The sequence below is a fragment of the Macaca nemestrina genome, chromosome 17 (genome assembly GCF_043159975.1).
Source record: "Macaca nemestrina isolate mMacNem1 chromosome 17, mMacNem.hap1, whole genome shotgun sequence".
Classification (NCBI taxonomy): Eukaryota; Metazoa; Chordata; class Mammalia; order Primates; family Cercopithecidae; genus Macaca; species Macaca nemestrina.
The window spans coordinates 89697862-89720286 of record NC_092141.1 but is presented as its reverse complement, the minus strand read 5'-3'; the positions used below and the strand labels follow the sequence as shown (position 1 = coordinate 89720286).

At 45.8% G+C, this 22425-nt stretch overlaps 1 protein-coding gene across 4 annotated transcripts in view; it reads right to left on the bottom strand.

The window, feature by feature from the left end:
- Window positions 1-22425, bottom strand: part of LOC105469284 (regulatory associated protein of MTOR complex 1) — a 413056-nt gene that overhangs the window by 230145 nt on the left and 160486 nt on the right. The gene's annotated exons all lie outside the window — the stretch shown is intronic.

The following is a 22425-nucleotide window of genomic DNA, read 5'->3' as shown; positions in this document are numbered from 1 at the left end:
TCACAGCTGTCTGAGTTCCCACCGCGGGGCCTCCCTCCATGGGTCTCACAGCTGTCTCAGTTCCCACCGCAGGGCCTCCCTCCATATATCCACAGCTGTCTCAGTTCTCACCGTGGGGCCTTCCTCCATGAATCCACAGCTGCCTCAGTTTCCACCACAGGGCCTCCCTCCATGGATCTCACAGCTGTCTCAGTTCCCATCATGGGACCTCCCTCCATGGGTCTCACAGCTGTCTCAGTTCCCACTGTGGGCCCTCCCTCCATGAATCCACAGCTGCCTCAGTTTCCACAAGGCCTCCCTCCATGGATCTCACGGCTGTCTCACTTCCCACCTTGGGACCTCCCTCCATAGGTCTCACAGCTGTCTCAGTTCCCACCATGGGACCTCCCTCCATAGGTCTCACAGCTGTCTCAGTTCCCACTGTGGGGCCTCCCTCCATATATCCACAGCTGCCTCACACATGTGCTCATCACTCCATGTCTCCATTTGTGCTTTTACTCTGCCTCATCTCTGTGTTTATATAACACAACACACACCTCATTTACAAGGGAGGGGAGCTCTGAAGAGTTGGTTGGGTCCTCCAATTTGCATGCCACTGTCCCTTTAATTTCAGAGAGGCCCATAAGCACTTTGTCACTGAGATGACTTTTGAAAGATCATATTTAATGGGTATAAGTGGGTTTGGCTGTATAAATGTATTTCAATCGCAGAACAATAACCTACTAACACTAATCCGCTAAGTGAAACATTTTTCCGAACACACTGTACTGTTCAGCCCTTGAACAGACACTAGTGATTCTGTAAATGCAGAGAAGAATGTTCTCATCTCACCTGAGAAACACTTACAATCCGCACACAAAGCTAACACTTTTAAGGAATTCTCCACAGAACACATTCATTATTTACCTTTCCTTGGACACCAAGAGTGTGAGTAGTGAAGCTGTGGCAGAAATCAAATTCCCAGAAATCGGCAAAAATCAAACTCCCAGCAAAAGTGAGCTTGTTTCTTAGCAGCTAAGCCACACATCCTGCCGCTGGCACTGCCTGGATTGTTCATAACTCAAGAGGAAAGGGACAGAAGGCCAGAAGATCAAGCAAAGCCTGGGGAAGTATAGCATGGAGGCAGCCTGCAGAAGCTTTGTCCGTGCACAGCAAAGCAGCAGACAAAAGTTACATTTCAGACATAAGCTACATCTCAGACCTAAGTCATATCTCAGACGTGATGAGGCAGGATACCAACAGCCCAGGTGTGTGCGGGGTGTGTGGAGACATGTGCATCACGGGCAGGACCCCACTCTACCAAAAATGTTGTTAAACTGTCTGCGTTTGGTGGACTGCTTATAATCACTGCACTATAACAGAACACCTGGAAATGCTCTCTGTAAATAAACCCACTGAAGGATTTGAGAGATGTCAGTTCTTGCCTAATGAATCCAAACAGTCAGTGCAAGCCTAATCAAAATATCTGCTGGGTTTTTTCCATTAATGGAATTTCACAAGATGATTATAGAGTACAGAAGAAAAAAAAAAAAGCACAAGAGTAAAAAAAATATTAATAAAGAATAATGAATAGGGACTCACACTGCCAGATATTAAAGATACTATAAATCTACAGTAATTACAGGATGACATTAGTGAGGGAGACAAAAAATCAACAGAAAAGAGAGAGCCCAGAAACAGAGACACACATGTAACTCTAACGAGGACAGCATTTTAAATCTGCAAAGAAGGAATTAACAATTCAATAAGTGATGCTGGAAACTCTAACCCACCATTTGGTATTGCTATATGAGATCACACACACACACACACACACACACACACACACACACACACACACACACACATCAGAGTGGACTGAAAACCTAAATGTAAAAGCACAAAAAAATTTTCATTTATTTTGGCATATGAAAGGCCTTAATTAAGCAAGTCACAAAACCTACTAAGTCTTGAGACTGACTGATACAGTAAGATAAAAAATCTGTAATTCTAATAAAGACACATATAAGTGACTAGCAATTTTAAAGAAAGGAGGTACACAGTACATGACAGGGAAGTTTTTAGATGTGTCTCATATAAACTTCTGCTGCAGATCAACAAAGGGACGAAACAACAACAAACAGGCAAAACACACAAACAGTCCATTCACAGAAGAAAGAGGAATCATCAATGACTCTGAGTTTCATGCTCCTGATTAGAAATGCAAATTATAATGAGAATCTATCTATCTACCTATCGATCCATCCATCCATCCATCCATCCATCCATCCATCCATCCATCCATCCATCCATCCATTCATCCACCCATCCATCCATTCATCCATTCCATTTTTATCCAGCAAACTGGAAAGCAGGATAAAATGTGAATAATGCCCCATTGTTGAAGGATGCAGGGCACTCATTCATCAATGGTGGGAATGTAAATTAATGAAGCTTTTACAGAAGGCAATTGGGAAGTACTTATAAAAATTTTAAAGGCACATTCCTTCTGACTACTTCTAGATATCCATCCTATAGAAATACTTGCATTTGTACATGAAATGTTTTGGCTGGCAGAAAAGCTGCAAATTATCTAAATGCCAGTGTGGTAGAGACTGCTAGTCTATATCTGATTTTATCTCTCTTCTAAAGCAGTTGTAGCTGAGCACATTGCCCAGTTTCCTTTCCAGTGAAGTCTGTCCCGCAGCCAAATTCTGGCCAGCGCGACATGGTCAGAGGTGCAGCGTCCACGTTCTCAGAGCGTGATGTGGTCAGAGGTGCAGCGTCCACGTTCTCGGAGCGTGACGTGGTCAGAGGTGCAGCGTCCACGTTCTCGGAGCGTGACGTGGTCAGAGGTGCAGCATCCATGTTCTCAGAGCGTGATGTGGTCAGAGGTGTAGCGTCCACGTTCTTGGAGCATGACGTGGTCAGAAGTCCAGCGTCCACGTTCTCAGAACATGATGTGGTCATGGTCAGAGATGCAGCGTCCACGTTCTCGGAGCATGACGTGGTCAGAGGTGCAGCATCCACGTTCTCAGAGTGTGACATGGTCAGAGGTGCAGCGTCCACATTCTCAGAGTGTGACGTGGTCAGAGGTGCAGTGTCCATGTTCTCAGAGCGTGACGTGGTCAGAGGTGCAGTATCCACGTTCTCGGAGTGTGATGTGGTCAGAGGTGCAGCATCCACATTCTCGGAGCATGACGTAGTCAGAAGTTCAGAGTCCACGTTCTCAGGACACGATGTGGTCATGGTCACAGGTGCAGTGTCCACGTTCTTGGAGCATGATGTGATCAGAGGTGCAGCGTCCACATTCTCAGAGTGTGACATGGTCAGAGGTGCAGCGTCCACGTTCTTGGAGCGTGACGTGGTCAGAGGTGCAGCGTCCACGTTCTCGGAGCATGATATAGTCAGAAGTTCAGAGTCCACGTTCTCAGGACACGACGTGGTCATGGTCACAGGTGCAGTGTCCACGTTCTCGGAGCATGATGTGGTCAGAGGTGCAGTATCCACGTTCTCGGAGTGTGATGTGGTCAGAGGTGCAGCGTCCACGTTCCCAGAGCATGATGTGGTCAGAGGTGCAGCGTCCACATTCTCGGAGTGTGACGTGGTCAGAGGTGCAGCGTCCACGTTCTCGGAGCGTGACGTGGTCAGAGGTGCAGCGTCCATGTTCTCGGAGCGTGATATGGTCAGAGGTGCAGTGTCCATGTTCTCGGAGCATGACGTGGTCAGAAGTCCAGCGTCCACGTTCTCACAACAAGACGTGGTCATGGTCGGAGATGCAGTGTCCACGTTCTCGGAGCGTGACATGGTCAGAAGTCTGGTGTCCACATTCTCAGAACACGATGTGGTCATGGTCAGAGCTGCAGTGTCCACGTCCTCGGAGCGTGACGTGGTCAGAGGTGCAGCATCCACGTTCTCGGAGCGTGATGTGGTCAGAGGTGCAGCGTCCACGTTCTCGGAGCGTGACGTGGTCAGAAGTGCACTTCACCACGCTTCCTCCTGGGGTCAGAGCTTGCAGACTGCGCTCACAAGTCCCGAGGGGTGGGAGGAAGTGTGCTCCTCTCCTCCCCCACCCACTTCCATGCTGCTGCCAGGGGAAAGAGGGGCCAAAAGACATCCTTTAATCGGGCAGGGTCACCTCCCACGCTGACAGGAGAAAGGATTTTGGCAGCAGCCTGGAAAATGGGCTCATCTTTCTACCCCCAGAACACTGTGTGCTATTTATTTACCTCCTATAATGTTCTGGGCTTAGCAAACAGCATCTGAATACAACTTGCCCAGCCCTGACCCTACAGCCACCTGACCCTCCAGCCATCTCACAATGTCCTCTGAGCCACCATCAGTGAAACGGGGGCTGCTGTCATCTTTACTGCCTTCTGGGTACAAGTCCGAGGGTCCCAAGGCTGCAAAGTGGCATGAGATGAAAGACACTTTAACACACCATGTTCTCAGGTCCTGCTTTTTGAGCTGAAATCTATTTTCCACATTTGCCAAAAATCAAAATCTCCATTTTAAATGTTTGAGGTGCAAAGTTCAGAAAGATGATCCGTCGTGACCACGAGGTGCTGCTGCACTAGGACAGCACTGGCAGCCTCTCCCTCCACGCCCCATGATCTGCAGGCAGCCAGTGCCAGGTTACAGGCGGGGTCCTCAGGGCCCAGTCCTGCTGAGGCTGGACCGTCTCCAGCTCCCAGTGTGCGTCCAGGAGGCGCACGGCACAGGGCCGTGGATGGCCCCAGTTGGTCTCGGCTTCAGGACTTTTAGTTCTAAGAGGGGCTTTCACCCCGTAAGAGCCACTGGGATGCTGCGCCACGGAACAGCTTTCCCGGCCCCACCTGCCCTGGGAAGCCTGCTTGGATGCGGGTCTCTGTGGTCGCTTCTCTGTGAGCGGCGTCTGTCCCTCTCAGCACCAGGGCCATTTGGGTCCGGGTCGCTCCTTGTGGGGCTGTCCTGTGCACCACACAATCTCCGCAGCACCACCGAGCCACCCCGCATACCTGGATGTGACAGTCTCCAGGTCGCTGGACACTGCCAATGTCCCAGTGTCCCCTGAGGGGAAAAGTTTTCCTGGTTGAGAACCACTGCCTTGGAGGAGAGCTGATTTCCTTTCAAACACGAGCTGTATACATTACAGTTAGTGAGACTGCAACCATTTGGAAGTCCGTATCCCTCAGGGAATATAAAACCAACTCTATTAAGCCACACTGTGGAAAATGACCTTTGACAGCGAATCCTGATTAGAACAGGGGATGCAGACCTCATTTCCCATCTCAGAGGTCCTGGGTCGTTTGTCAAGCTCCAGGCCAGAATTATGACCCTGTAAACCAGCAAACGGCAGCCTGCAGCCTTCACAGCCCCGGCTGCAGGGACAGAAACAACGTCCACAGTACAGTCACTCCTCGTTCTCCTGTGGAATATTCCTCTGTCATCCCGGCTGCACCAACCCCACCAGCCGAGAACGGAGAAGCCCCCTGAACACACTGAAGGCTGCCTGGAACGCCCAAGAGCTTGTGGCCAATGGTTTTCGTTTCCTCTTGACCCAAAACTAAATGTACAGAGAATTCCTAATCAAAGCGTCTCTTCTTTCTCTCCAAGAAACATATTCAAGACCATGTTTTCATTTCAAACAAAAAAATAGAAATGGGTTTTAGATAATTTATTCATTACAAATCCACTTTATCTGTCAGGTTATATTAAACATCGGGGAAGAGTCCACCTGCCTCACTAGTCTGTCGCCGCAGCCTGAGTTAGCCACCAAGGCAGCCATGGCCGGGAGAGCCCAGCCCACTGAAGCCTGCAGGCCATCTTCCCACAGAGTGCAGCCCAGCAGCCTCCAAGGAGCTTCCCACAATTCCACATCTCAGGGATTTCTGGTGGAAAGACTGAAACTGGGTTTTGGCTTAAGTTAAACGTGAGCGTTTTATCCCTTTAAATTACAGGGCAGAAGACAAAACGCAAAATCCCTCACACACCAAACAGATGACTACAAAGAAGAGAATGTCCCAGGGGAGGCAAGGGGCGTGGTGGCAAGGCGTGGCAGGAAGAAGCCCTGGCCTCAGGAAGTTTGCATCCCGGTGGGTGGGGTGGGCAGAACAACACGGTGCCACCCCGTGCTCCAGTTGAAAAGGCAAGCACAAGGGTCATGTGGGCACCTTCCCCTCCCACCGCGCCTCCTCAGATCCAGGCACAGCAGCTCTGACACTGCACAGAGGAGGCAGCAGGGGGGCACACTGGACAGGTGCAGACAGTCACCCTCTGGAAGGGCAGGTGGGGTGTCCCAACCCCAACCCCAGAGGCTGAGCAGGTAGATATGAGCCTGGAAATTTCTGGCATCGCCGCTGTTGGGATGCGAGAATTTGCAAGCATCTCTGTGGATCGCTGGGATGCACAGGAAGACTGCCATCAGCTGAAGGACACGGATCTCCAGGTGGCCTTACCCAAACCTGATTTGGTCATTTCGTTAGCCCTGCAAAGATACCATCCTACTTTATACAAACTGGGGTATTTAGCACCTGCTAATCAGATCATAGCAGCATTTTCCTCAACATAAAGGAAAATGCCAACTATGCCAGGCAGTAAACATGAGGAAGGGGGTGGGTTGCCACGTCTCCTCTCTCCTGACCCTTCCATCCTGGCACTCATGGCCCCCACCTCTCAGGACATGGCCTGGCTTCTCACTGAACAGGAGACAGGCTCCAGGGGGAACCAGCTCTCATGTCCAGCTTCAAAGCTCTGCCACATTTGTATTCACCTCTCCTTCCCTCCCACGTCTCAGAGAGGTGTGCTTGGGCTTGCCAAGTCAAACGCTCGATCTCTGTCCTGAATTATCTTCTCATACCTTCCCATTTCTCATCCTTTACTCCACTGATTTATACTTTCTTCAGCAACCCCCTTCTTCTATCTATAGACGTAACTCACCTCTTGCAGAAACTAAACATCCCTTTTTAGCCTTGTTCTTTCTTCAAAGTCCCCCCAACAGAGAGCCTCCTCTAATCACATGTTCTCTATTTATTTACTGCAAAAATCGTATTACAGAGAAAGCTGGAAAAAACAACGTTATTCAGTAGTATCACCAAACTTCTGGAAAGATTAGTCTGTTTCAGTCCCTAGTCCCTTACCTCCTGTTTAGTCATTAAAATCTAGTTTCCATACCTGTACATAGATGCGCAAATGAATATGCATGTGTTTTTAGCTTACTACACACAAATGCATCACTTAGCTATGTCCATGGAGAGGGCCTGGGCCTAGTAACACTAACGCTCCAGTAGTAACAAGCACACAAAGAGGCCACATCTTGGTTTCTAAATACCATTCTCAAAAAAGCCAAAGATCCTTGGAGAAATGGTTGATCCAGGGCTGTGACAGAGAAAATACTAGGAGGTGTGTCGGTGGTCAAAGTTGAAACAATTTCAGTAACAAAATAAATAATAATAATAATGGATTATAACCCAAAAAGTAAAATAAGTATTAGTGGCTCCATATGGATATAAACAAACAACCAAGTAAATAAACAAGAGAAGCAACAATTCCTTCATACAGAAGAATTCCAATTACTAAACGTGGAAGGAAATAGGGAGGTATAGCACCACCATTAGAACACCAGGGCAGTAATTACGCATGGATGTTAGAATCAGGGCATGGAAGTTTAAGGAGAAACAGGATATCTGCATACTCTCAAAGTATGTCCTTCAAATGCTTATGAATTACAAAGAAGAAAATAATTACTTCACATTGGAGAAACACACAAGGCACCACTTCAGCCGAGTGATCAAGGTTGGTACCTGCAGTAATAAGAATCACGCACACCACGCACCCCCGGGCCTGATGCACTGAGAATAACCCATCTGCATTATTCTTCCCCAAACTTTGATCCTCAGTCTCATCATGAGAACACACCAGACAAAGCCAAAGAGGGGGCAACCTGCAAACACCTGAGCAGCATCTTACAGTGTCATGGTCACGAAAGACAAGAAACAGCTGAGGAACCATCCCAGCCTGGGAGGACCAGAGGACCAGAGGACCAGGCAGCCAGTGCGGGTGGGGCCTGGGCTGGACCACAAGACACACAGAGGATTACAGCGGCAAAGCTGCAGGCACCACGGAGGCTGTGTGTGATTGGCAGTGCTATAACAACACACGTTCCCTAGATTTAATTGCTGTACTGAGGTCATGTAAGAGGCTGACACTGGGTAGCTGGCTGAAGGACACACAGGAGCTCTCTGTGCTGCCTGTGCAACTCTCGTGTACATTTAACATTATTTCAAATCGCTTTTAAAAAATGAAAATCTAGTTTTGAACCTAACTGCTCTCCAAAAATTACTGAATACAGTCAACTCTTCACATGCTGCATCCCATGGTCTCTTCCATTCCTGCCCCCTCTTGTCTTCTCTGCGCCGTCTCCCCTCAAACACGCACTCCGTCCCCAGGTCTCTGGCTGCCTCAGCTCGTTCTTCCAAAGCTTCCCCTCTTGGGACCCCTCTCTTCCACCCTCCCCTTAAAAACAGATCATCAGGGGCCTGTTCTGTTTTTCTTATTCCACATCTTCTCCCAGGCAATCAAATGTAACTCCCTGGTTTTAAATACTGCCTGAACATTGAAGTCCCAAAAATCTTCAGCTGCAGCTACCACCTCTAAGAGAGTTGGTTATTTTCACTTGATTGCCTGTGACACCTCAAATTCAAAAATTTGAGAAGGGAAAAATAAAACGTATCATTTCCTCTTCCAAACTCAGTGATGATGATGATGATGATGATGATGACGACAGCACTTTGCAACATGCCAAGAACATGCCACACCCTTTAAATGAATGACAACTCTATCATACACCCATTTTAACAACGAGGACCCAAGGATCAGAAAGCTTTGGCACATCGCTCAGAGCCACAGGATCACCAGTGTCAGAGGAGCCCACACTCAGGTCTGTCTGTCTCCAGAGTCTGGGCCCAGAATCAGGACGCCTTTCTGCCTCTTTGTATTCCCAGTTCCCACTGATGCACATCTGTTGCTAATAAACTGCTGTCAGTACTCATCGCCACCTCTTTCTCCTTCACCCCCACATCCACTGCTTGCCGCCTCCAGCTGATCCCTCGTCCAGCCACGCATTTGCTCTGCTACGGATCAGCCGCTGTGCTCCGAAGTGGGACAGGGCGGAGCACAACATCCTCGTCATCCCAGCAGTTCACAGGCTAGCTGGAGAAGGCAGACAGGCAGACTCTGGGACAGGGCGGTCGTGGTAAGATGAACACACACAGGGTGGTCATGGTAGGATAAGGACATTCACAGGGAGGTCGCAGTAAGGCGAGGACATACACAGGGTGGGGCATGGCGTCACCACGCCTGAGGTCTCCACGAGGCCTGGCCTGAGTGGGGAGAGTGGTGCCTGAGCAGTCTCCAGGAATGGACAGGCGTCCACGAGGGGCGTGGCCGGAGCTCCCACAGGTTCTTCCACCTCTCGGATTCTATGAGAACATCACTATCCATATTATTATTATTATTCCTACTAGTTCCCACGTTCCTTGGACTTTCTGAACTGATCGAGTAGTCTCTTCTTCCATGAACCTTCATACGTTTACTCACCTGATGCTGCAATCTGTTTCTACCTGGTGACCCACTTAACTGGTCCTTTTCAGCAGGTCCTACAAAGAACCTGAATGCAGCTCAGCCAGCATTTCTGTTCCTGAGGTCGTCAGATCCCGGGTCGTGGAGACCCGGTTTCTTCATTCCTACTGGCTAGAGTAACTCTGAAAGGACGTGGCAGGAGCACAGACAGACGCGTCTATTCCCCAGTTTGGTTTTAATTTAGGAACACGAGTCCAAGAGTCAGGACTTCCTGGACAATTTCTGCAAAAGTGATCCCCAAGCTGTGAGAACTGTAATTCAGAGATTCTCCACCAAACAGGACAAAAAACTACCATAAAATACTACGGCTGTTAGAAATGGCTAAACTTGGAGCCAAAGGCATACCCTACACCATTTCAACGCACACGGACAGCACACGATGGCAATCACTGCCTCCAATCAGAACTCCGCATCTCACAGAAAAGACTGTTACCTTCTGTGGTATTTATACACGTTGTAAGGCTGAAAACTCTGCAATCCATTTTGGAAACAGTGATTACTAACACCAACAAAAAGAAGGTTAAATTTGCTTAAAAAACACAAATTTGGAATGTTTAAAGAAAATACCATAAACTTCAAAATGGTTTCAAAGTAACATCCAATGAGATCCACCAGACCCGCCTCCACCAAGCTTCTGAGCTGTTTTCAGGCGATGCGTTTGGAAGCAGTCCCTCTTCCATACTCTCAAGCACCCTACAAAGCTACGGGGCTCTTCTCAGGAAGAAATGCACTTGGCCCCCGCAGGGGTTAGCCTGTGTCTAGCTCATCCCATGAGCCACTGACAGCCACATCCAGAGCCCCTGCTTAGGCACAGCAAGACCACCACTGTCGGCAGGGACTGCCAGGGTTCATTAACGCTGTCAGAGACCACATGCGTTTCCTCCTGTCCTTTCTCCCACCTCTTCTTTGGTCCATAAGTTTCTGTGTAAAAATGTTCATAGAATTCTTTATAATGCAAATAAAACTAGAAACCCGAAAGCCCACCAACAGGAGAAAGGTGAATTGTGAACATTTCCAAGTGGAGATACGAGCTTGACAGGGAATTAATTAAAGTAAAATGCACAACAGCACAGATCAGTTTAGAAAGCTAGAAGTTGAATTTTAAAAGTTAGCTGCATTAACTTGATAACATTGGTATAAAACTCAAAAATAAGCAAAACTAAACAATGTACTTCTAGGGAAACAAAAGTATGTGGCAAAATTATTTTTCAAAAGCACAAAATTCCAGCTTGGGCAATATAGTGAGACTCTGTCTCTACAAAACATTAAATGAGCTGAGCACGGTCGTGTGCACCCCAGCCTCAGCTACTCAGGAAGCTGAGGTGGGAGGGGTGCTTGCGTCCAGCAGGTGGAGGGTGCAGGGAGCTGAGATTGCACCACTGTGCTCTGGCCTGAGCGACAGAGCCAGACTCTGTCTCCTCTCCCCGCACTGAAAAAAGCACAAAATTAACAGCTGCTGTTTCAAGAGGTGAGGTTTGTCAGGAGAATGGGACTGTGGACAAGAAAGTCCCTTCGAGAGAATTCGTAACTTTCTGTTCCTAGTGATGGGTTGAGGGTTTGCAGCTCTGCCAGGGTTCACAGCTTGTATCTTAGGTACATCCTTTCGGACCTGTCGCACCCACGTGCGCATGAGCGCAAATTACACAGACACATCTGGGCTCTTTTCTCCAGCAGCAAGACAAGCCATGCTGACCACACTGCTCTTGCCACTTTTGAAAACGGCGCAACACCACGCAGGCTGTAATCGTTCTCAATGAACCAAGAGGATATCTGAGGCATCAGTGCTTTCCCTTGGACTGAACAGCGATTTCCAGTTAGACGCAGGGTAGTTCCTACAACAACAGTAAGGACTGTAATAAGCACATTATAAAATAAATATATAATTAGATAACTATTAGAGATAATATTTAAATTAAACATATAATAAAAATATATCTAAATACCTAACTCATGAGTCAATACCAAAATGTACACATTCACGTTTTGCTTCAGAAGCTGAAGAACACTCAGTGTGTTAAGACAGCCTATGACCCAGCACCCTGTCCTCATCGTGAACACGTTACACAGCGAAAGCCTGTATGCTTAGAAAAATTAATATCCTAAACACTGAAGTGAATTCCTGAGTATGTATAAAACCCATCCAGCAGGGGAGACGAATAGATGGAGCCTATGTGAATCGGGATGGCTGCACCCACAAACATGAGCGGGGATGGAAAACATAAACTGCGTGAGATACGAAGAATGACGCCACTCACAGGACTGCTCCGGGGTGTCTAAAATTACCTGCGCATATGGGAAAAGTACATGGCATTACTGCGGACGAGAAAACCCAAATCCCGGCTAGTGATTACCACTGGAAGAATGAAAAGGAGACAGAATCCAGACGGAGAGGTGAGTCCAACTCTGCCTGTACCACTGTGTGTCTCAATGGTTCTGCCTTTTACCACGGTGGGTCCGAACGGCCCCACCTGTACCGCGACGGGTCCGAACGGCCCGGCCTGTACCGCGGTGGGTCCGAACGGCCCGGCCTGTACCGCGGTGGGTCCGAACGGCCCATCTGTACCGCGATGTGTCTGAACGGCCCCGCCTGTACCGCAGTGGGTCTGAACCTCCCCATCTGTACCGCAATGCGTCTGAATGGCTCCGCCTGTACTGCTGTGTGTCTGAAGCTAGGCTGTGGGTAAAGGTGGTGAGTATAATTTTTTTGTATGTAAAATACTTAACAGTTAAAAACTATTAACATAAAATTTTAGAAGAACCTATAGACAAGCATTTACTTTTTATTTTTTTTTAGACACAGGGTCTTGCTCTGTTTGTTGTCCAGGCTGGAATGCAGTGGTGCAATTATAGCTCACTGCAGCTTAGAACTTCTGGGCTCAAGCGATCCTCCCACCTCAGCCTCCCAGTAGCTAGGACCACAGGCACGAGCCACCACACCTGGCTAATTGCTGTTGGTGGTGTACAGATGAGGCCTTCCTATGTTACCCAGGCTGGTCTCGAACCCCTGGGCTTGAGCAATCTTCCCACTAGGCCACCCAAAGTGCTGGGGCTGTTTGCAGGCAAGCCACCATGCCCAGCCCAGACAAGTATTTACAAAACAATTTTGGCATACAGAAATCTTTCTGAGCATTTCACAAAACTCAAAATCTACATGGAAAGATACTAAAACATTTGATTACATAGAATTTTAAACTTCTGTATGGCCAAAAAAATAGTAAATAAATATAGTTAACTGACAAACGGGGGGAAATATTTGCAATATATGAGACGGACTATGGACTAAGACTAATTTCCTAGTATATAAACAACTGTTATAAATAAAATAAAAATCTAGGCCGGCTACAGTGGCTCATGGCTGTAATCCCAGCACTTTGGGAAGCTGAGGCAGGTGGATCCCCTGAGGTCAGGAGTTCCAGACCAGCCTGACCAACATGGTGAAACCCCATTTCTACTGAAAATGCAAAAATTAGCCAGGTGTGGTGGTGTACGCCTGTACTCCCAGCTACTTGGGAGGTTGAAATGGGATAACTGTTTGAACCCAGGTGGTGGAGGTTGCAGTGAGCCAAGATCATGCCACTGCACTCCAGCCTGGGCAACAGAACGAGACTCCATCTCAAATAAATAAATAAATAAATAAATAATTTTTTAAAAAATTAATTAATTAAACATCTCCAGTACCACCACAAGAGAATAACAAGCACAGGATGTGTACAGGAGTTTAAAGATTGAGAAATACATGAAATGGTTTGACTCATAAGCAAAGAAATAATTTAAGAGATGCCATTTTCATCTAATAGAGGAAATGGGGAGGTTAGAATGCCACGTAGTGGCGAAGGGTTGGGAAACATCCCACCTCAAACAATACTAGAGCAAGCATAACTGTAGCAGCCCTGATGGGGTCTGTGGCTTTGATCCTGGATCTCAACTTCTAGGAATAGGTTCGATTCAGCTGCTGTGCTCAAAGAGGTGTGCAAACATAACCATCAAGATTATTAATGCAACACGGTTCGCAAAGGCAAAATTTTGGAAACAACGTAAGTAGTTATCATGTGGGCTTAATACATCACCTTTGGCACATCTATCTTTAAAAACTATAATGCAAAAGTTAAAAAGAATAAATGACACATAAGGGTGCTCAGTAAATTAAGTTCAAAAAAGGAAGTTGCAGAATGCTCTATAGACAACATAATTCTGGTATATTTAAAAATTATATGTCCTTCCAGAAAATTTTATTCATGTTTAAGTACATTTCTCTCTCTCTCTCTCTCTCTCTCTCTCTCTCTCATATCTATCTATCTAATGAAGTGCCTGAGAAGACACATAAGAAATAGCAGAGATTACCACTAGGGAACAGAAAAAAGGCCTGGAGGCAAGGAAAGGAAGAACTTTCATTGTTTATTTTATACTTATCTACATCATTTGAAAAAAAATGAATGTTATGATAAAATATTTTAAAATTAACTAAAAGAAAATCATGTTAAAAGCCTCCTGATCTTAGATATGCGATAACAAAGAATGCACTTCCAATCCCTTCTGTTTGTGAAGTCAAAGGAATTTCCCATCAGCAGCACAATCCACAAGGAATAGGAAGGAGCTGACCTTTGCCCTTAGCTTCATTTAAAAAACCTGAAATAAATGAATATATATATACATACACACACACACACACACACACACACACACATATACATACCAAATTGGATAATAATGAAGACTTGTTCTTTTTCAGCTGGCAATAACTTTCTAGCAGAAATGTCCCTTCTGGCTATCTTAAGCCTATAAATAAATAACAGAGGAAAGCTGGCTGTGTTCCCCAGCATTTATTTTTTCAGTGGATTAAACAAAATATTTAATCCTTCTCCCCCAAAGTGCATTTCATGTGTATGAGTGACTACCAAAATAAGCCCAGGTACCCTGAGGAAGCTTCCAGCACATTCCAGCATGATGGGCTGAAGACAACCAGTTGCCCAGCCCCGCTGACTGAGGTAAGAACCCAAAGGATGGTCCTGCAAACTGCAGCACCCTGACAGTCCCAGGTGAGCCAGGAGAGCCTGCCGCTGGGTGCGCCTCTTTCCAGGGCCAGATGCACACGCAGCAGGAAGAGCCAGCGTGGCTTCTGTTGCTGTTCCTGTGTCAGGTGTGTGCGTACCCTGCCAAGGAAGCGAGTGATTCTCACACCTCCTTGCTTACCCCTGACGTTACTTAACTTGCCATCCTCTTTCCGACTTGCACTTCCGTCGTGTCTGGGAGCCTCAATGACTCACAGTCGTGGGAACAGTTTCCACAGTGCTACCTGTGCTGCTGTGACATCTTTCATCCTGCTGACCCCAGGATGACGGAGCACTGGAACCACGTCACCTGCTCCCCACCGTGTCGCCGGGTCAGAGGGGACTACTTCCTGTCACCAGAGCCCCGTTGCACTCCCAGGCCTCCCCTTGTCTAGCTGGTTCTCACTCCTGCTTGGAGACCCGGCAGATGGGGCCCCTCCTCACCTCCATGCCTCCCACGAGGCCTTGGTGTTTCCGCCCTAGACGGCTAAAATTAGAGATGGAAAACAAAGGGTCGGGGAAGTGTCTCTCCCAATGCGAAAGAAGCAGAGTGACCCCAAACCGTAAGATGAAAATCCTGCCTGCAACTCACACCACACTGTCCATACCAGGGGTTCTCAAAGGCAGACAACCCAGACAGCAGCAGAAGCGGCCGCAGCAGCAGTTTTGTGGGACGCCCAAGAAAGCCCAATTGTCAGGCCCCACCCACGGCCACAGAAGCAGAGGTTTGGGGAGGGCTTGGCAGTCCGTGGCTCCGTGAGCCTGCAGGTGATGCTGGGCACGCTCCAGCATGAGAACCGCGGCGCTATGACCATGGTTTTAAATGCAGGCCACCTGCAAAGTCCGTTCAGCTGCACTCTCAGGTTTTGTATCTCTTAGCATCAAGGAAATAATTTGTTAAAGTTTAAGCTCTTATAAAGAAATACTCCAAACATTTCCAGCACTTCTCCCAAAGAAATGGAGTTTTTGTTAATGGCCTTCTACTAGCCATTAACTAGCACACACAAAACGCTAGAATTTCTCAGAAAGAAAGGTCAAGTTTACCATAAAACTTTTTTCTTGGACACTGTTAGATTGTCAAGACGAATAAAGTAACAATCTTAACAAATGATAACTGTGGTCTAACATAAATATCACTTTTTAAAAAATCACATATTTTTCTGATAATAGTGTATTTCGAAAGTTTTATGATCCACCTTTCTTTTTTTTTTTTGAGACTGAGTTTCGCTCTTGTTGTCCAGGCTGGAGAGCAATGTCACGATCTCGGCTCTCTGCAACCTCCTCCTCCCAGTTCAAGCGATTCTCCTGTCTCATCCTCCTGAGTAGCTAGGATTACAGGTGCCCGCCACTGTAATCCTACGCATGGCTAATTTTTTTTCGGTATTTTTAGTAGAGATGGGGTTTTACCATGCTGGTCTCGAACTCCTGAACTCAGGTGACACGCCCGCCTCGGCCTCCCAAAGTGTTGGGATTACAGGCATGAGCCACCGCACCCGGCCCATGATCCATCCTTCAACAGAAGCAATAATTAACTGTATACCAACATAACAGGCATCTATTTGATAATGACAATCCCAATTAAAAAAAACAGAAAACCAAAAAATTCTATTAAATATTTATTTAGAATTGTTTATGGAATAATTATTTAATGGTAATAAAAGGGCAGAGGAAGTATCAAAAACACCACCACCAATGACAATAAGCTTGCAGTCTTACAGATTTTACAGGACTGGGGTTTACTGGTGATGTATACTCGAGTTGTCGGTTCACAAGTACCGCTTCCCCTGACACCTGACCTTTCGGGGCCATGACCCCCTGCTTCTGGTTGATACGTATTCAAGAACCCACTTCCGGAGGAGGACAAATCTGCTGACCCCTGTCCTTTGCCCTCCTCTGAGAACAGCGGCACCACAAGTCCATCTTTAGTCCAGGGAAAGTTGTGGTGGCAGATCCAGATGAGACCACAGTTCCTGGCTGAGAGTTTAAAGGAAGCCGGCGCCCCTGAGGGGCTTTACAGGAACCGGCCCTGAGACGATGCCACTTTAATAGGGCTGAGGATTCTGATTCACATTCTGAGTTCTCTGGCAGAAGATGTACTCAGCATCTTCTCAGAAATGGGCAGCTGCTTATTTGGAATGGAACTACTTCACTTGGAAAATAAAGTGCTCTTCTTGCTAAAGGGCCAGACTCCTTGGAATAATGGATATCAATTCCATCTCTATTCCTCCGGGCTGACAGGTGCCCTCCCCGGCTTCCTCCATGCCATTTTCTCCCAATTCTCCTCCCCATCACCTGCTGGGATCCTCTTCTGCTCCCCAGTTTTCACTCTCTCTTGGCTTTCTTCGGCTCTAGAAACTGTAATTTGGAAACTGCCAGCAGCACATCTGCCCCTGCTTCTCACGACCCCACACTCATGGACCCCAGGCCTACTCACAACCTAGGAATAAATGCCCACAAGCTCCTTCTTCTCGCTTCTGGTACCTGGTCACAGTCCAGGTCTCACCTGCTCCCTCTAACTCAACCTCCACCTGTCCTAGGAAGGTCCTGAGGGCCACCCCACCAGCCTGACTCAGGGTGCTGCCACTGGCCTCTTGTATATGACAGCCTTCTAACTGGAGTTTCTCTAGCCAGTCTTTTCTCCCCAGAGCCAGCCTTCACATGACACCAAAGGGATTTCTCTAAGCCCACATCCCTAAGAGTCTGCAAGGTGCTCTATGCCTTAGCCTGGAATCCTGTCTGGCCTTCTTTCTTTTTAAACCCATTTCAGGCTCCAGGCTCCCACAGCACATGACTGCTTGTAGTTTCCAACGAATACCATGCTGGTTTATTATATCATCTACTTCCTCTGAGGTCATCCCCTCCAGTGCCCTCTCAGGCACAACTGTTGACTTTGTTCTCTTCTTAGGACTCAGTCCGAGCAAGCACCGCCTCCTCCAGGAGGCCCCCTCCAACCTCGCCTGCCCACCATGCCTAGGTTGGCACAACTCCTCTCCCTCTCTCTGAAGGGGCAGATATTTTCCCTATATTATCACAATACATCATCATGCAATTTGGCTTTCGTTTAAGCTAGACTTTAACCAATAACCCGAATGAAACAGTTTTTGCTTTCCAACTGTGCTCCCCATGATAAGATCCATTTTATGTTCCTATTTAATGTCCAGAAGGGTAGGACATTGTGCAAGACAGAAATGGCCTTTGAGGACGATTTTGGCAGAGGGTAGGAGTTAGGCTGTAAGCACCACAGGAAGACCACTGGAGAATTAAAAATTATCCTTAACCAAAAATACAAAACCACATAAAACTCCAACTTTACGTTCAGTAAATTAAGGAAAGGCAGGTAACCTGGAGTAAAGCTCATCCTACCTAGAGAGGGCATCACAAGCTTCACACACAGGGAAAAGCCTTGTAGCTTTGTGCCTAGGTGCACAGCAAAGGGTAGAAATAGCTTCTGGTCATAACGGAACTCTAAAAAGCAGAGAAAAAAAATGTATCAAGTGGGAAAAACCTTTCTCCTTTTGCAAAGAAGAAAAAGCAGACAGGGTCTAAAAGCTAATTGGGAGTATCTGAGTAGTGGATTAATCCTTCTCCCGATAAACGGTCTGCCACGTGAATTCTTAATGGCTACAGCTGCCAGTCCTAATGGCCTGAAACAGACAGAGGAATGGAAGGGAGGGCAGTGGATGGGGAAAATCTGAGCCCAGGATTTGCTTAAGTCCTGGACCTTGCTTTTCTGCTGAGGCTGAGAACACAACCAGCAACAGAATAAATGGTGATTAAACAAAAAGAAAAGTATAGTTAAAACTAGCATGTTTAAACGTTTTTAAGTCTTACATTGTGTACCCACAGTGTACCATGTATAATGCTGCAGGCTTCGTTCTGATAGAGGGAGCCCATCTGAAGGCTGAAAGACTCGGCAGCAGGACTGCATGCTCTACAGCGCAGCTTATGGCTGTCTAGACCTGGAAGAACATGCGCCTGTCTCTGGTGGCATGCCATGTGACATGAAAAAATAAACCTATGAGAGGATAAACTAATGGGATAACACAGTGGGGGAAAATACAACCAGGAAAGACTTGGCTCTAGAGATCATTCTGTTGCTTTTATGACATTAGCTGTAGAATGCAGCGAACATCGAATGACCCATTCCTATGTTCTGAGATGCTTGGTTTTACGTACCCATGATAAAGCAGTTCATACAACAAAGACCTTGTTATCCTGGAACTCACACATTTTAATGCAGACATAGAGACAATACACATAAGACTGGGGGCAAGCTGTGGAGAAAAAGAGACCACACCAAGAGGACTAAAGAGTCAAGGAGAGGGGTGCACATCACACCTGGTGATCAGGTAGCATTTCAGTAAAAATATCCACTCATTTCAATGCAATTCCCATCAAAATAGCACCATCATTCTTCACAGAATTAGAAAAAACAATCCTAAAATTCATATGGAACCAAAAAAGAGCTGCATAGCCAAAGCAAGACTAAGCAAAAAGAACAAATCTGGAGGAATTACATTACCTGATTTCATACTATACTATAAAGCCATAATCACCAAAACAACATGGCACTGGTATAAAAATAGGCACATAGACCAACGGGACAGAATAGAGAACCAATACTTACAGCCAACTGATCTCAACGAAGCAAACAAAATCATAAAGTGGGGAAAAGACACCCTTTTCAACAAATGGTTCTCCGATAACTGGCAAGCCACATGTAGGAGAATGAAACTGGATCCTCATCTCTCACTTTATACAAAACACAACTCACGATGGATCAAGGACTTAAATCTAAGACCTGAAACTATAAAAATTCTAGAAGATAACATTGGAAAAACCCTTTTAGACACTGGTTTAGGCAAGGATTTCATGATCAAGAACCCAAAAACAAATGCAATAAAAACAAAGATAAATAGCTGGGACTTAATTAAACTAAAGGGCTTTTGCACGGCAAAAGGAACAGTCAGCACAGTAAACAGACAACCCACAGAGTGAGAGAAAATCTTAATCTATACATCTGACAAAAGACTAATATCCAGAAATCTACAATGAACTCAAACAAATCAGCGAGAAAAAAAAATCCCACCAAAAAGTGGGCGAAGGACATGAATAGACAATTCTCAAAAGAAGATATACAAATGGCCAACAAACATGAAAAAATGCTTTAACATCACTAATGATCAGGGAAATGCAAATCAAAACCACAATGCAATAGATACCATCTTACTTCTGCAAGAATAGCCATAATAGAAAAATCAGAACACAGTAGATGTTGGCGTGGATGTGATCAGGAACACTTCCATACTGCTGGTGGGAATGTAAACTAATACAACCACTACAGAAAATACTGTGGAGATTCCTTAAAGAACTACAAGTAGAACTATCATTTGATCCAGCAATCCCACTACTGAGTATTTACCCAGAGGAAAAGAAGTCATTATACACAAAAGATACTTGCACATGCATGTTTATAGCAGCACAATTCGCAATTGCAAAATCACAGAACCAACCCAAATGCCCATCAATCAATGAGTGGATAAAGAAAATGTGCTGGCCAGGCGCGGTGGCTCAAGCCTGTAATCCCAGCACTTTGGGAGGCCGAGGCAGGTGGATCACGAGGTCAGGAAATCGAGACCATCCTGGCTAACACGGTGAAACTCCGTCTCTACTAAAAATACAAAAAGTTAACCGGGTGTGGTGGCGGGCGCCTGTAGTCCCAGCTAGTCTGGAGTCTGAGGCAGGAGGATAGCGTGAACCCAGGAGGTGGAGCTTGCAGTGAGCCGAGATCGCACCACTGCACTCCAGCCTGGGCAACAGACCGAAACTCCGTCTCAAAAAAAAAAAGAAAGAAAGAAAATGTGATATATATACATGATGGAATACTACTCAGTCATAAAAAGAAATGGATTAACGACATTTGCAGCGACCTGTATGAGATTAGAGACTATTATTCTAAGTGAAGTAACTCAGGAATGAAAAACCAAATATCGTATATTTTCACTGTTATGTGGGAGCTGAGCTATGAGGACGCAAAGGCATATGAATGATACAAGGGAATTTGGGGATTCGGGGATGGGGGCGAGGGATAAAAGGCTTCAAGGGTGCAGTGTATACTTCTCGGGTGATGGTTGCAGCAAAATCTCACAAATTACCACTAAAGAACTTCTTCAAGTAACCAAACACCACCTGTACCCCAATAACCTATGGAAAAATAAAAAATTGAAAAAATATATAAAAATAAAAACATCCATTCATCTACCCACCCATGTGATTGACAATTACCAAACAAGTGTTAGGGTAACAGACACTACCGTAAGAGCTTGGAATGTAGCAATAAACAAAAGAAAAAGCCTCTGGCCGCCCAGGGATTAAATGCCTGGCATGGCCTTGGAAAGAAGCCCGTTGATATAGGGTTATTCAGATTTTCTATGCCTGGCATGGCCTTGGAAAGAAGCCCATTGATACAGGGCTATTCAGATTTTCTGTGACTGGCATGGCCTTGGAAAGCAGCCCACTGATATAGGGCTATTCAGATTTTCTGTGACTGGCATGGCCTTGGAAAACAGCCCACTGATGTAGGGCTATTCAGATTTTCTATGCCTGGCATGGCCTTGGAAAGAAGCCCATGGATATAGGGCTATTCAGATTTTTCTATTTCATTTTGGGTCAGTTTTGGTAAGTTGTATTTTAAGGCATCTGTCCATTTAATTAAGTATTTAAATGTATATAAAATTAATAATATTCCCTTACCTTTTTAATGTCTGTAGGATATGTGAGGATATCCTCTCCTTCATTGCTGATGTTGATAAAATGTTTTCTCTCTTGCTTCACTGATCTACCTACCTAGAGATTCCTCAATTATTGATCTTTAAAAACCAAAAAAAAACCAAAAAAACACACACATACATACATTTTAGCTACGTTGTCTCTGTTGCCTGTACTCTATTTTATTGATTTCTGCTATTTGTTCTTTCCTTTTGCTTTGAGTTCAATGTGCTCAGCATTTTCTGTTTCCTTAAGGTAGAATATTAGATTTCAGGCTGGGCACAGTAGCTCACGCCTATAATCCCAGCACTTTGGGAGGCCAAGGTGGGTGGATCACTTGAGTTCAGGGGTTTGAAACCAGCCTGGTCAACATGGCGAAACCCTGTCTCTACTAGAAATGCAAAAATAGCTGGGCGTGGTGGTAGACGCCTGTAATTCCAGCCACTCAGGAGGCTGAAGCAGGAGAATTGCTTGAATCCAGAAGGCAAAGGTTGCAGTGAGTGGAGATGGCGCCACTGCACTCCAGCCTGGGCAACAGAGCGAGAGATTTTGTTTAAAAAAAAAAAAATTTTTTTTCATTTTAAATATGTTTCTAAAATATACCTTTCTATTTACGACTTTAAAGCTGTATATTTCCATAAGCACTGTTTCACCTATAGCCTATAAATTTGGGTGTCATAGTTTCATTATCTTTAGGTTTGAATTATTTTTCATTTTCCTTTATGATTTTGTCTTTGACTCATGTGGTATTTCATTTCCAAATATTTGGGGCTTCTCCAGATATCCCATAATTTTGAATTTCAAGAACAGAGAATATACTCGATGATTTCAATCTTTCAAACTTTATTGAGACATCTTTATGGCTCAGCATATGGTGAACATTCCACATGCACTTGAGAATGTATATTCTGCAGCTGTGTGGACGGCTGTATAAATGTTAATTAAGTCGGGGTGATTGATAATATTGCTAGGTCTTTTACATTAATACTGGGTTTTGCTTTGGACTAGAAAA